General features: G+C 38.7%; 2 non-coding genes across 2 annotated transcripts; both read left to right on the forward strand.

The window, feature by feature from the left end:
• The first annotated feature begins 1,738 nt into the window (after positions 1–1,738).
• On the forward strand, positions 1,739–1,845 carry LOC141687571 (small nucleolar RNA R71). The gene has a single exon (XR_012561065.1). It is a non-coding gene; the product is annotated as a small nucleolar RNA R71 (small nucleolar RNA).
• Positions 1,846–8,875: 7,030 nt separating this feature from the next.
• Positions 8,876–8,982, forward strand: LOC141688622 (small nucleolar RNA R71). Its single transcript, XR_012562055.1, has one exon. It is a non-coding gene; the product is annotated as a small nucleolar RNA R71 (small nucleolar RNA).
• The last annotated feature ends 6,492 nt before the right edge of the window (positions 8,983–15,474 follow it).

The following is a 15,474-nucleotide window of genomic DNA, read 5'->3' on the forward strand; positions in this document are numbered from 1 at the left end:
TTTATTGAATCCTTTATTCATATTCCTATACTTTTACCCTTGTTACATATATTCGGATATATCCTGATGTTGGGATACATCAAAAGCATTCTGAGTGTTCCGAATGCTCAGCTTGGGACTGGATGGTTACGATACGGGCTGGGTTTTATCCAGACCTTTAATTAATAGGCCATAGTTACCTGAGTACTCCTTATGTTGGTTGGGTCTATGTAGTTGGGTATAGATCCGCACTGTATCCTGACTGATCAGCAGGTTATAGTGCATATGTTGGTTCTTATTTCCAGTCTTGTTCATTTGGCACTCGCCAGTGTTGGCAAATTATTATCCTATACAAATTCAGATGGTTGTTCAAACCAGCAGCTTATTGGTTCACTTATTCTTCTCTCTTTATATATATATATATATATATTATTGCAGGCTTCTTGAGCAATTTTGGCTCATCCCTTTTTATTGTTATTCCTATTATCTTACAGTTAAGGTAGAGAATGAAACCCATCAGGACCCGCGTAGTCAAGAAGCGAGTCAAGCAGCGGGACCTTCTTATACCAAGAGTGTTCCTTCCTATCCCAGAAGAGAGCTTTGAGTTACCAAATCAGGTGTAATAGGATAAGTAGTAATGTTGGGTTGAATAAAAGTTTTGTATGGTTTGAATAAAAGCTGTGGTGAGAATGTAGATAGAATAAAGGTTTGTAACAAAGAGAGTTCTTGAGACAGATTGTTTTTATTTGGGTTTGTAATAAAGCTAGTGTGTTGTTCTTGTTTTCAACATGAGAGTAGCAGTAGTTCGGGGTAATTATCATATTTATATTCCGCTTGTGCAGGTTTAGTTTGTAGTTATTATTTATAATGCCCCAAATCTATACCCCGGATTTGGAAGGTGTTATACACCGCTTTCTCCTTTTGCTTAGCTTCTTCATCACCAACTTCAGCTTCTCCGTCTTTTGCTTTTTCAGCATCATCAACTTTTCCAGACCTTAAGGTAATAGCCTTGACTTGCTCTTTAGCTTCCTTTCTGCCTGGCACTTCAGTATCACTGGGAAGTGTGCCAGGTTGATGATTGAGCATTGCATTGGCTATTTGACCGACTAGATTTTCCTAGGTCTTGATAAAAATAGCCTAACTTTTGCACAACAACTTAAGTTCCTCAAAATCAGCACTAGAAGGTGGAGCAACACCTCCTTGTTGAGGATATGATTGCCTTTGAGCATAATGCTGTGGTTGCTGGAATCTAGGTGGATTAAACTGTTTACGTACGCCTTGCTGATATGGTTGCTGAATAGCATTCTGATTATTACTCCAACAGAAATTTGGATGATTTCTGTTGTTAGGATGATAAGTAGCTGGCACAGGCTGCTGTTGTCGCTGATAATTGTTCACATACTGAACAGATTCATTAACAAGGGAACACTGATCCGTAGCATGAGAACCTGCACAAAGCTCACAAACCATAGCTATCTGATTGACTCCATAGGTGGCTAGAGAATAGACCTTCAAAGATAGCGCTTGGAGCTGCGCTGCAATAGCTGTGGCTGCATCAACTTCCAGAATACCTGCTACCTTCCAGGCATCATCCTTTGAGTTGGGTTTTGATGCTCATTTGCAGCCATAGTCTCAATAAGATTATAAGCCTCAGTATAGCTTCTGGTCCACAAGGCGCCTCCAGCTGCTGCATCGAGCATGGGCCGAGATTGGGACCCCCAAACTATTATAGAAACCAGTGATCACAATCCAATCAGGCATACCATGATGTGGACACTTTCTCAACATCTCCTTGTAACGCTCCCAAGCTTCGCACATGGATTCTGTAGGCTGCTGCGCAAACTGAGTAAGAGCACTCCTCATAGTCGCAGTTTTCGCCATTGGATAGTTATTCACCAGAAACTTTTACGCAAGATCTTGCCAAGTAGTGATGGACCCAGTTGGTTCAGAATGTAACCAGTCCTTAGCTTTATCCCTCAGTGAGAATGGGAAAAGCCTCACCTTGATAGCCTCATCAGTCACACCATTATATTTGAAAGTACTACAGATCTCGACAAAATTCCTGATGTGCATGTTGGGGTCTTCTGTAGCAGCACCTCCGAAAGAAACAGAATTCTGCACCATCTGAATAGTGCCCGGCTTGATTTCAAAAGTGTTAGCCTGAATAGCCGGATGAAGGATGCTTATCTAAATGTCATCAATTTTAGGCCGAGAAAAGTCCATAAGAGCTGGATCTGCCGGAACTATACGATCACCCATGATTACTGGCGCCAAAAACTTGTTAGGGCGGAAAACACGGGCTAATAATACACGCAAGTATACGTGTTCGCAAGTTATATAGAATACTTTCTAGTTCGTTTTCACAGAGACTCAGACTAATTATGTTCAATTAACACTTACTCACCAATGTATAATTACTTCTCAATGTCAAGACAATAACACTTAGATTTGATTAACTAATTATTAACTACAATTAACTACGAGAATTAAACACTTAATTGACACTTGAATTAACAATATTAAACACACATGAGATCACAACTTCATTACTACTTCCTTCAATAGTTATTGTTATTACCCTTAGCATGTAACGGTGATGACATTAATCGAACAACACGAAACTGATAAAAGCCAACTTTCGTTGTACTAATACCATTCTACCAAACATCCACAAATAAGATAGAAGTTGAATAGGAATCAATTATGTTGAGACCCTATATGTCTACAGAATTTGACAACATAACGATTTAAGCACAAGTTATTCCTTGTGATTACTCAGGGCAAGTAAAACGGTTAGAGTTACCCACTAATCATGCATACACATACATGATCCTATACTAGCATGGCAAGTTCTAAACCTCAAGATCCACCGTCGCTTCACAAGAGATTAACACCCTATCTTATATGTTCGCGACGCACATAAGACGAATAAGCACAACCAATACTAGATATCATACAATCATCACACACTAAGGTATTAAACAACTAACTAAAGAATTCCATAGAAAATCCGTTACGACCCCATGATCACGATTAGCCCATGATTGAACTCATCGTCACCATGGGTTCATATGAAAACATGATAATAACACACGGGAATAACTAAATAAACTACTTATATTAAACCAGAGTACGTCACAAGAGTAAATAGGTTTAAAGCAAAGAAAAATAGCATCCATTGTTACAACGAAATAAAGAATCACAAGAAACTATGCTTCCACTTCGTTGCGATGTGCTAAAACGGTCTTCTTCCTTATCTCCTTGTTCCTCGATTGATACCACGATTCAACACCACGTGAAATGTCTCTGAAAACTACTTATATAGGAGTCCCACAAAACCCAGCTATCTCAGAAGTCGGAAGCTCAACAGAATTAGGAGTCTAAAAATAATTATTTTAATTTATGTCCCTGAGCGGCCGCTCAGCAATCCTGAGCGGGCGCTCAGCTTCCTGAGCGGTCGCTCAGCAGAGCTAAGCGGGCGCTCAGACACTTTCTGGAAAATACTCTATTTTGCTCCAATTCTTTGCTGCATTCTTCTCCTATCTTCCCACTCGCAATGCCAAACACATACTAAGGCTTATTCTTGATGAAATCTCTCCACAAACGCAGGTAATACCCTAAAATGCACAAACACTAGAAAAACGCATCAAATACACAAAATACTTGATTTCAAGACATCAATTCAAGCTATTATAAGACGTTCCAAGTGGTATAAAATACCACTTATCACAAGTGAACTCTCAACTTACCTCTATAATTCTGTTTCTTATGATTAAATACCCTGTGAATGCATGACTACATTTTTAATAGAATTAAATAGTCCCTGACATCACCCAATGATTAGACCTTGGATTTAGTTAATCGCTTTAATACTTGAATTGACCCATTTTCATCACATATTACCTCATACCCACATGAATACCCTACAATAGTGTTAGGGCGAAAACACGCGCTAATATTCACACAAGTATACGCGTTCACAAGTAGTATAAGATATAAATCAGATTCGTTCCCACAGAGACTGGTTTAGGTTAAGTTCAATTTATGCACCTATGCAACAATGTATGGTTATCGCTCAATGCTAAGCCAAATAACAAATTAGATTTTTATTAAACTAAGAGATTATACTAAATAACATTAACTAAGAGAATTGAGGTTGAATTACTATATATGAAAAACATGGGATTCTAACTTCATTAAATACTTCATTCAATATCCTTTTTGTTCTTAACCTTAGCATGTGATGGTGATAACACTAATCAGATAACACGAAACTGATATACGCTAACTTTCGTTGCACGAATACCACTCTACCAGACATCCACAAAAGAGATAGAAGCTGAACATGCACCAATTATATTGAGACCCTATATGTCTATAGAATTTGACAACATAACGGTTTAAGCATAATTTATCTATCTTGATTACATAGGGCAAGTAAAACGGTTAGAGTTACCTACTAATCATGCATACAATACATGAACCTATGCTAGCATGGCAAATTCTAAACCTCTATATTCACTGTCGCTTCAATAGAGATTAACACGCTATCTTATATGTTAGCTACATACATAAGACGAATAAGCACAACCAATACTAGGATATCAATCAATCACTACACACCAAGATATCAAACAAATAACTATTGAAATCCATAAGTAAATCCGCTAGTTACCCATGATAATGATTAGCCCATAATCGAACTCATCGTCACCATGGGTTCCAATGAAAGCATGGTATAAAACAAGGTCTTAATAAACTGAATAATGATTAAAGTACGAATAAACGAGATCTAGGTTCAACAAGAATAAAAACGAGTATCCAAAGTTACAACTAATTCAAAGAATTACAAGTTAAAAACAAGATATTCTTTTTCGGAGTTGTTATGTGCTTCTAGGTCTTCTTCTTGGTATCCGAATCTTCCCGGATGATGAAAACCATTTTTTTTAAATATATATACGCCCCTAGTGGACCTGGACCCTTAAAATCGTCAAATTCCACTCAAAAAAGGTTTTTTCAGCGAAATCAGCGATCAGTCGCGCCCTGAGCAGCTGAGCGGGCGCTCAGCTCTCCTGAGCGGGCGCTCAGCTCCGTGGTGGCCGCTCAGCTCCTGGGTGGCCGCTCAACTCTGCTGAGCGGGCGCTCAGCTACTGACTGGGAAAATTTCTGATGAATCTTGTTTTGGCCATAACTTGAGTTCTACTCGTCAGAATTAGGCGATTCAACTGCCCACGCGAAGCTAACGAGATTCTCTACAACTTGACAATGGCCTTGGCTTCCAATTCTGATCACTTTTTATCATATTTCCTTTAAAAGCTCTTTTCTTCATATAACTAATACCTGAAATGCAATAACACAAAAACACATCAAAATACCAACAACTTGAGTCCAAAACACCAATTTAAGCTTGTAATAAAGCATTCCAAGTGGATATAAAATCCACTTATCTCACCCCCAAACTTGAATCGATGCTTGTCCTCAAGCATACACAGGCTCAAAACTACAGAACAAACCTAATGCATGAATGTAACTACGTGAATGCAACTAAATAATAATGCAATCGATCCCCTCAGAATAACCATAACCAAATGAATAAGTCAATGCCTCTAAGAATGCAATGACTTTAAACAGAGCTCGAATAAATCCCACAAACCAACTCACAAACCAGAAATGTGTGTGTGTGGATGCTTAACAGATATCTCTCGATACTAGATCAATAACCATAACTTATCTATCATCAAAACAATCAAAAGTTTATAAACAGAATAGACAATAAACGCATTATGACTCACAACACCTCCTTTCTACTAGAGTTATACAAAGATTCACACTATTATTGAACACATAGCAAAGATGCTTATTTGACCGTGCAATGAATGAAGTCCCAAAAGACTTATACAATAATACCCATGTAGCGAGCGTTAGGTTAGCGGATCCCAGACTATAAAAGCCTTAGGTCACTAGGCACAAAGTCCCCTAGAACTTAATAACTCGAGTATTAAAGAGCTCACTCTTGATCAATTATGCATAAACACATACTTTTTTCTTTCTTTTTTTTCTTTTTTTCTTTTTTTCTTTTTTTTCAACAATTTCTGAATGAGTGCGTTTCGCTTCATCTCATTCAACCCTAGACTACTCATAAAAATATGAGCCGGCTACTAGCCATTTGATGCCTAGCCTTACAACAACTAGTAATGAAATCCAAGTTTTTCTCCAGATAAAAAAAATCAGTGTTTTTACGTCATTACGAGAATATCACAAATTCTAAATATAACCAAGTGATTAAATCTCAACAACAAACAAGTATAATCATGATCTAGATCAAAAGCAACTCTATAAGACTTTGTGAAAATATTTGTTTTTGGGATGCAAATCAATTCATTAAGACTTAAACATCCCTCTATTCGTCATCACCACACTGAAATCAACATCAACTTATTAAATATCATAGTTCATCTTAAGGGATCATGCTAAATATGCATGCAAATGCAACTATATGAAATCACATAAAAACAAACAAATATGTCCTAAATGAACAATCGTACAAAAATATGAATGAACTACAACTAAACATGCAATATGAATCTATATGAATCTATATGGACACACACACTACTAATCCTTACATTATCACCCCCAAACTTAAAATTTTCAATGTCCTTATTGAAGGTAATAATAAGGATTTCAGGCATACCTAATTAGCGGGAGAATCACCCTCGTCGGGTGGAGGATCAGGTGGCCAATCAACCTCGCCACCAGTGTCTCAAACAACAGTACTGAAAGCATGTGTCAAATCTGCAGCAAAATGATGGTGAATGTCGTGCATGGCCTCCATACGCCTAATTACTAGCCTGTACTGCTCATCACCAACACCAGTCCTATCAACTACCTGCTGCACATGAGAAGAACCCTCTATAGGCACTGGAGGATCCGTTCGGCTACCCTCTACAACATCAAAGATATATCCCAACCCCTTGTCAGGGGGTGCACCTAAGAATGAATAACTCAAGTGATCTGGCTTTCGATTGAGCTCAAGTATGGGAGCTTCTTGAATAAATGGTTCAAAACACTCCTGAGAAATTTTCAGCTCTGCTAACCCAAGAGAATCGCATGGTAAATCTAACTTCCTCTTCCACGGAGGTGCATTCAAAACCTGCAGTTGCTCTACTCCTTCCTTATCATCAATAACTGATTTCCCCATTAAGGATCTCTCTAAGGTCTCTGACTCTGGAAATTGCTCAAGCTCTGAATTTACTACAGAGTCGACCCACTCTACTTTAAAGCACTCCTCTTTAGCTGTGGGTAACTTTATTTCCTTGAACACATTAAAAGTGACCTTTTGATCGTAAACCTTCATCAAAAGCTCTCCTTTTTGCACATCAATCATAGTTCGGCCTGTAGCCAAGAATGGTCTTCCCAAGATAATGGGAATCTTCTTATCTTCCTCGAAATCAAGAATTACAAAGTCAGCAGGAAAGATGAGTTTATCCACCTTGACCAAGACATCCTCCACTATACCTCGTGGATAAGCGATGGAACGGTCAGCTAGTTGCAATGTTTCAGATCAGGCAGACCAAGCTTCTTGAAGATAGATAAGGGCATCAGATTGATGCTAGCTCCTAAATCACATAAACACTTGTCGAACGACAAGTTTCCGATGGTGCAAGGAATAGTGAAGCTTCTAGGATCTTTAAGCTTCAGAGGCAACTTCTGTTGCAGCACAACACTGCATTCCTCTGTGAGAGCAATGGTCTCTAAGTCATCGAGCTTCACTTTCCGAGAGAGAATACCTTTCATAAACCTCGCATAGCTAGGCATCTGTTCAAGAGCTTCAACGAAAGGTATGTTGATATGAAGTTTCTTGAACACCTCCAAAAACTTCTCAAACTGCTTATTTGGATTTTTCTTCTGCAGCCTCTTTGGAAAAGGAGGTGGAGGATAGATATGTTTCTCCCCTGTATTACCCTCAGGAGGAGTGTGTTCCACAGTAGTCTTCCTTGGTTCCACCTTTACTTCCTTCTGCACATCTTCTTCAGCCACAACTGCATTTTCTGAATCTTGAGATTTTTCAGGCTCTTTATCTTGCTGAATTTGGGGGCTTGCGACCTTTCCAGACCTTAAGGTGATGGCGTTCACATGTTCTTCAACTTCCCTCTTTCCTGGATTGGCTTTTGTATCACTAGAAAGCGTTCCTGGTGGTCGATTCAATAAGGCATTATCAATTTTCCCTATTTGGTTCTCCAGAGTCTTGATAGAAACAGCCTGGCTTTGGCATATAAGAGCCTGGTTTTTGCACAGAAGCCTCAACTCCTCCAATTCAGATTTTTCATTCAAAGATAGACCTGCAACATGAGTTTGTTGTTGAAGTTGGAGTTATTGCTGAAAACCAGGAGGGTTGAACAGCTTATTTCCAAACTGTTGGAATGGCTGTTGCATCGCATTCTGATTGTTGTTCCAGCTGAAGTTAGGATGATTCCAGTTATCAGGATGATAATTGTCTGGAACTGGTTGCTACGATCTCTGAAAGTTGCTCACAAACTGAGCTGAGTCACTAGATATAGCGCATTATTCCATCGTATACAGACCTGCACACAGCTCACAAACACTAATTATCTGCTTAACACCATAGTTAGCCAGAGAATCGATCTTCATAGACAACGCCTTTAGTTGAGCAGTGATAGCCGTAGCTGTATCCACTTCAAGAACTCCTGCTACCTTGCCCTGTGGACATCTCTGGGTTGGATACTGATATTCATTAGCAGCCATCAGTTCAATTAGATCGTAAGCTTCCTTATAGGTCTTTGCCCATAATGCTCCGCCTGCTGCTACATCGAGCATGGGTCTGGACTGTGCTCCCAACCCATTATAAAAACAAGTGATGATCATCCAATCAGACATTCCATGACGAGGACACTTCCTAAGCATCTCCTTGTAGTGCTCCCAAGCTTCATATAAAGATTCTCCTGATTGTTGCGCAAATTGAGTAAGAGCATTCCTGATTGCAGTTGTCTTCGCCATAGGGAAGAATTTAGTAAGAAACTTCTGAGCAAGATCTTCCCAAGTAGTAATCGAACCAGCTGGTAGAGAGTGTAACCAGCTCTTAGCCTTGTCCCTCAGAGAGAATGGGAACAGTCTCAGCTTCACAACATCTTCAGAAATACCGTTGAACTTGAAGGTGCCGCAGATCTGAATGAAATCCCTAATGTGCATATTGGGATATTCCGTTGGAGAACCCCCAAACTGGACTGAAGTCTGTACCCATTGAATTATGCCAGGCTTGTTCTCAAAGGCATTAACTGTGATAGCTGGCCGGATAATGCTAGATTGAATGTCATTGATCTTGGGTTGAGAAAAATCCATCAAGGCTTTCGTTCGTGCTGCTGGATCTCCCATTATAATGAGTACCTGAAACACAAAGAAATAAACCGTGAAAGTAAAAGAATCCGAGTCACTGAACTTTAACGATCATTGATGACAAGCACATAAACTAAAAATTAACACCGAGTCCCCGGCAGCGGCGCCAAAAACTTGTTAGGGCGAAAACACGCGCTAATATTCACGCAAGTATACGCGTTCGCAAGTAGTATACGATATAAATCAGATTCGTTCCCACAGAGACTGGTTTATGTTAAGTTCAATTTATGCACCTATGCAACAATGTATGGTTATCGCTCAATGCTAAGACAAATAACAAATTAGGTTTTAATTAAACTAAGAGATTATACTAAATAACATTAACTAAGGGAATTGAGGTTGAATTACTATATATGACAAACATGAGATTCTAACTTCATTAAATACTTCATTCAATATCCTTTTTGTTCTTAACCTTAGCATGTGATGGTGATAATACTAATCAGATAACACGAAACTGATAAACGCCAACTTTCGTTGCACGAATACCACTCTACCAGACATCCACAAATGAGATAGAAGCTGAATATGCACCAATTATATTGAGACTCTATATGTCTATAGAATTTGACAACATAATGGTTTAAGCATAAGTTATCTATCTTGATTACATAGGGCAAGTAAAACGGTTAGAGTTACCTACTAATCATGCATACAATACATGAACCTATGCTAGCATGGCAAATTCTAAACCTCTATATTCACTGTCACTTCAATAGAGATTAACACGCTATCTTATATGTTAGCTACGCACATAATACGAATAAGCACAACCAATATCAGGATATCAATCAATCATCACACACCAAGATATCAAACAAATAACTATTGAAATCCATAAGTAAATCCGCTAGAACCCCATGATAACGATTAGCCCATAATCGAACTCATCGTCACCATGGGTTCCAATGAAAGCATGGTATAAAACAAGGTCTTAATAAACTGAATAATGATTAAAGTACGAATAAACGAGATCTAGGTTCAACAAGAATAAAAACGAGCATCCAAAGTTATAACTAATTCAAAGAATCACAAGTTGAAAACAAGATCTTCTTTTTCGGAGTTGTTCTGTGCTTCTAGGTCTTCTCCTCGGTATTCCAATCTTCCCGGATGACGAAAACCATTTTTTTTAAGTATATATACGCCCCTAGTGGACCTGGACCCTTAAAATCATCAAATTCCACTCAAAAAAGGTTTTTTCAGCGAAATCAGCGATCAGCCGCGCCCTGAGCGGCCGCTCAGCTCTGCTCAGCTACTGACTGGGAAAATTTCTGATGAATCTTGTTTTGGCCAAAACTTGAGTTCTACTTGTCAGAATTAGGAGATTCAACTGCCCACGCGAAGCTAACGAGATTCTCTACAATTGGACAATGGCCTTGGCTTCCAATTCTGATCACTTTTTATCATATTTCCTTTAAAAACTCTTTTCTTCATATAACTGATACCTGAAATGCAATAACACAAAAACACATCAAAATACCAACAACTTGAGTCCAAAACACCAATTTAAGCTTGTAATAAAGCATTCCAAGTGGATATAAAATCCACTTATCAAATAGTCCCTTAATATATCATGTGAACCCTAAACCCCTCATAAATTTGAAATATTTCTTTTGGGAACCCTGATCTTAATAACATTCCCTCATTTTAGACAACTTGTCACTTGAATCTTGACAATACATACATTTGTTATCTTTTCCTTGATCAAGAACCCTTTGAATTGAAATAAATTGATTAAAAGGAATTGGATGGTAATTTTTTCAATAAGACTGAGGCGCTAGTCACTATTATAATTTCAAAACCTCAGTAGCGGGGAGCCTGATGGTTTTATATGGCCAGTGTGTGTCGAGGATCCTCAATAGTTATGAATCAATTGGTATGTGGTTCGGAGCTTTGATATGGGCTGATCACCCCTCATTGCTCATAGCGCCATGCAGATTTCCAATTCCATTCACTTATTAAAGACTTGAACCTTTATTTGAGATTTCATATTATTTATTTACCTTCTGTTATTGTTTTATCGAGCATATGATGAATTGTTATACACTGTCATTCACTTGCTGAGCATTTTTCTCATTAATTTTGTTATTGATGTTATCCCTTCAGTGAAACCCGAAGATGGTTCCTTTCAAGCAAACCGCGCGTAAGACATATGGGGACTCGCGGTATGCCTACCATCAGATGTTGGAGCAGGTAAGGAACTAGTGGTTCCCTAATGGGTAGAAACTTTAGGTTTAAAACTTGGTAGTAATTTGACTTAAGATATTTTGGTCTGTAATATTAAAAGATGTTAGATGTTGTTCAAACTCATTCCTGTGGATTCGGGGTATTGTGGTTAAGGCTTGTAGCTTTAATATTCTATCTATTTATAGTACTTTGCTGTTTAATCCATATTATGCATATTTCCGCTAGTTAGTAATATGGGTCCGTCACAGGTTGGAATCAGAGCCTCATATTTGAGTCACTGAACAACATAGGATAAACGAATATAAGATAAGAATTGAGAGGATAGGATGAACTTAGATCATTTGGGTTTTTGGGACGTTAGAATCTATATGTTTTCTAACCATTTATTTATAACCACATATATATACATAACTGTTTGACAGGCATCATCCTCATCGACTTCCGGATTCCCTACTACTATGCCATTCCTTATTTACGAGTAGGTGGTAATGATGGTTGATCGACTGGAAGGAGAGAACGCGAAACTTCAATGTAGGGTGGACCAGTTGTACAGTGAGAACTTTGATGATGAGCCCAACCGACCCCGACTGATATCCAGGCTTGAGGAGATCATCCAAATGGCTGAGGACCGATTGACATTGATGATTCCACACCGTGATAGAGAGAGAGAGAGAGAGAGAGTTAGATCACTCTTACCACCATTGCCGACGAGCTTCGCCGAGTGATTAGCCATCTCCGTTCCCCTGTTCCTCCACCACCCTCTTAGACCATCATATAGTCTACTTATTTCCAGTGTCGTTGATGAATAGTACTTTGATTTCCATTTCTTACCTTGTACCCGGATTGTTTCGGGAAGACTTTATTCGCACTTTATTTCTTGTTTGTACTATATTCACACTTTCATTCGAACTAATGTTAATTTGCACTTTGATTATCCTTATAATAATATTGCCATCTCATTACCATGCTATATGCTTGCTTAGATAGAATTTTTTTGTTTAAATTCTGTTGACCCCTTTAGAACTTGATCATGTTTAATCTTTCCCTAAGATATCCCGTAAATATACCTTTGCTTATATAATTGCATCTGTTAGTTGTGATACCTTGTACCTTAATAAGTTGTACCTCCTCATTGAATAACAATAGTAATAGACCTTTGTATTGTTGAACACACCTTGAATAAGGCGTTACCACTTAATATTTACTCTTCTTATAACTTGCGTATGCAAAATTTGAACTATGAATAAACGCTTTTTGTCTACATTCAGAATCATGCCTCCTCGTGGAGCTCGCAACACCAATACTGGGGATCGTGAAGATCCACCACCCAACTTGGCTCAACTTATGTAAATACTTCACCAACAATCTGTTACCCTTGCTCAACAATAACTCCTTCAGCAACAACTTCAACAACAACAACCACCTCGACCACCACCAACCCCTACAACTTTTAAATCATTCCAAGCTGTGAAACCACTGGAGTTCTGTGGAACTCAAGACCATGTTGAAGCCCAATCTTGGCTTAAAGAGATAGAGAAAGCTTTCATGCTACCTGTTGTAAGGGAAGAAAAGAAGGTCGATTATGCATCTTATTTTCTGAAAGGTGAAGCGAACTATTAGTGGGAGTCAGCCCGTGCTTTAGAAGAAGAAGAAGTTATCATTTGGGATAAATTCAAGAAGATTTTCTTAGACAAGTATTTTCTGAGGTATATGCAGACTCAAATGGAATTGAAGTTCTTCGAATTGAAATAAGAAGGAATGACTGTGGGAGAGTACGAAAAGAAATTCACTGAGCTGGCTAGGTTTGTTGGAGATTATGTGGACATGGATGAAAAGAGAGCGAAGAGATTTTAACAAGGATTGAAGCCTTGGCTACGAAGCAGAGTGGCTGCTTTTGAATTGGCCACATATGCTGAAGTGGTCCAGAAGGCGATGGTAATCGAAGGAGAAAGTGATCAAAACTTGAAGGAGAAAGAGAGTAAGTAAAGAAAGTTTGGAAGCAATGGTGAAGGAGCGGCTCAAGGGAGCCAAAGTGGAAGGAATTTCAAGAAGTTTGGATTCCAGAACCAAGGAGGACCCCGAAGCTTTAAGAAGGGTGATAATAAGAGTCAGAAGAATATGATTCAGGGTCCAAGTGGTCAAAGATCCCAGTAAGCAACAAATCCGGAGTGTAAATTCTGCAACAAGAGGCACACGGGTAACTGCAATAAGGCTGGCATCATTTGTTTCAAGTGCAATTCGAAAGGTCATTATGCGAATGAGTGCCGAAGCCCGAAGCCTTCTATTACATGCTTTAAGTGTGGAAAGACCGGTCATATGTCGAGGGATTGCAAGCCCCCCAGAAATAATAAGTTGATGTAATTGGCGGCCGCCCCTTACAATCAAGCAATGACATCTTCTGTTCCAACTCTTCAACTACCTTCAAATCAACCTTTTGAATCTGCAGTTCCAGTGTTCCCTCCCTCCTATCCTGCTCAGGCCAAGACATTCAACATGAATATCAAGGATGTTGTTCAGAGTTCGGAAATTTTGGCAGATATGCTTTCTGTCAACAACACCAATGCTAAAGTACTATTTGATTCCGGAGCTACTAGATCTTTTATATCTGAATCTTTTGTTGGCAAGTTGAATTGTGAAATTGAACTATTAGTTGAACCTTTATCTATCATTTTGGCTAATCGATAACGAGTATCTGTTAAAAGTATTTTCCCCCGATGTAAAGTAGAGATTTCATGTTATAGTCTCCCTGCTTCCCTTATACCTTTTCAACTAAGAGAATTTGACGTTATATTAGGAATGGATTAGTTAGCAGAACATGGTGCTCAAATAGATTGTAAGAAGAAGAAAGTGATTCTTAAGTCCCCTCAAGGAAAGAAAGTAGAGTTTAAAGGGCAAAAACAAGTTAAAACATTTTTGATGATGATTCAAGCTAAAAAGTTGTTAAGACAGGGGTGTGAAGGGTATTTGGCTCATGTAATTGATAAATCTAAGGAGACGCCGAATATAGAAAGTATCCCGATAGTTAACGAATTTCTCAATGTATTTCCGGATGAACTTCCTGGATTGCCGCCTGATTGTCAAATTGAGTTTTCTATCGACTTAGCACCCGGCGTGAAACCTGTATCGAAGGCACCTTATCGTATGGTGCCAGCAGAAATGAAGGAATTGGCCAAGAAACTACAATAGTTATTGGATAAAGGAGTTATAAGGCCGAGTGCATCTTCGTGGGGTGCTCTAGTTCTGTTTGTGAAAAAGAAAGATGGAAGTATGAGACTGTGCATCGATTATAGAGAGTTGAACAAATTGACAATTACGAATAGGTACCCTTTACCTCGTATTGGCGACTTGTTTGATCAACTTAAGGGATCAACTTACTTCTCGAAGATTGACTTACGATCGGGATGTCATCAGTTAAAGATTAAGCCGGAAGACATACCAAAGACTGCTTTCAGAACAAGATATGGACATTATGAGTTTCTAGTTATGGCATTCAGATTAACAAATGCACCAGCCGCCTTTATGGATTTGATGAACCGAGTATTCAAGGAGTATTTGGACAAGTTTGTCATTGTGTTTATTGATGATTTTCTAATATACTCAAAGATCGAGGAAGAACATGCTGAACTTCTGAGGATCGCTTTGGAGACTTCAAGAAAGGAGAGGTTATATGGCAAGTTTCCAAAGTGTGAATTCTGGCTACGAGAAGTTCAGTTTATAGGGCATATTGTCAGAAGTGAAGGTATTCGAGTTGATCCAGCAAAGATAGAAGCTGTAATAAATTGGGAAAGGCCGAAGACCCCGACTGAAGTTAGAAGTTTCATGGGATTGGCCTGATATTATCGAAGATTTGTGAAGGATTTCTCGAAGATTGCAGTACCATTGACAAAGTTGACC

Source organism: Apium graveolens, chromosome 9 (genome assembly GCF_009905375.1).
Source record: "Apium graveolens cultivar Ventura chromosome 9, ASM990537v1, whole genome shotgun sequence".
Classification (NCBI taxonomy): domain Eukaryota; kingdom Viridiplantae; phylum Streptophyta; class Magnoliopsida; order Apiales; family Apiaceae; genus Apium; species Apium graveolens.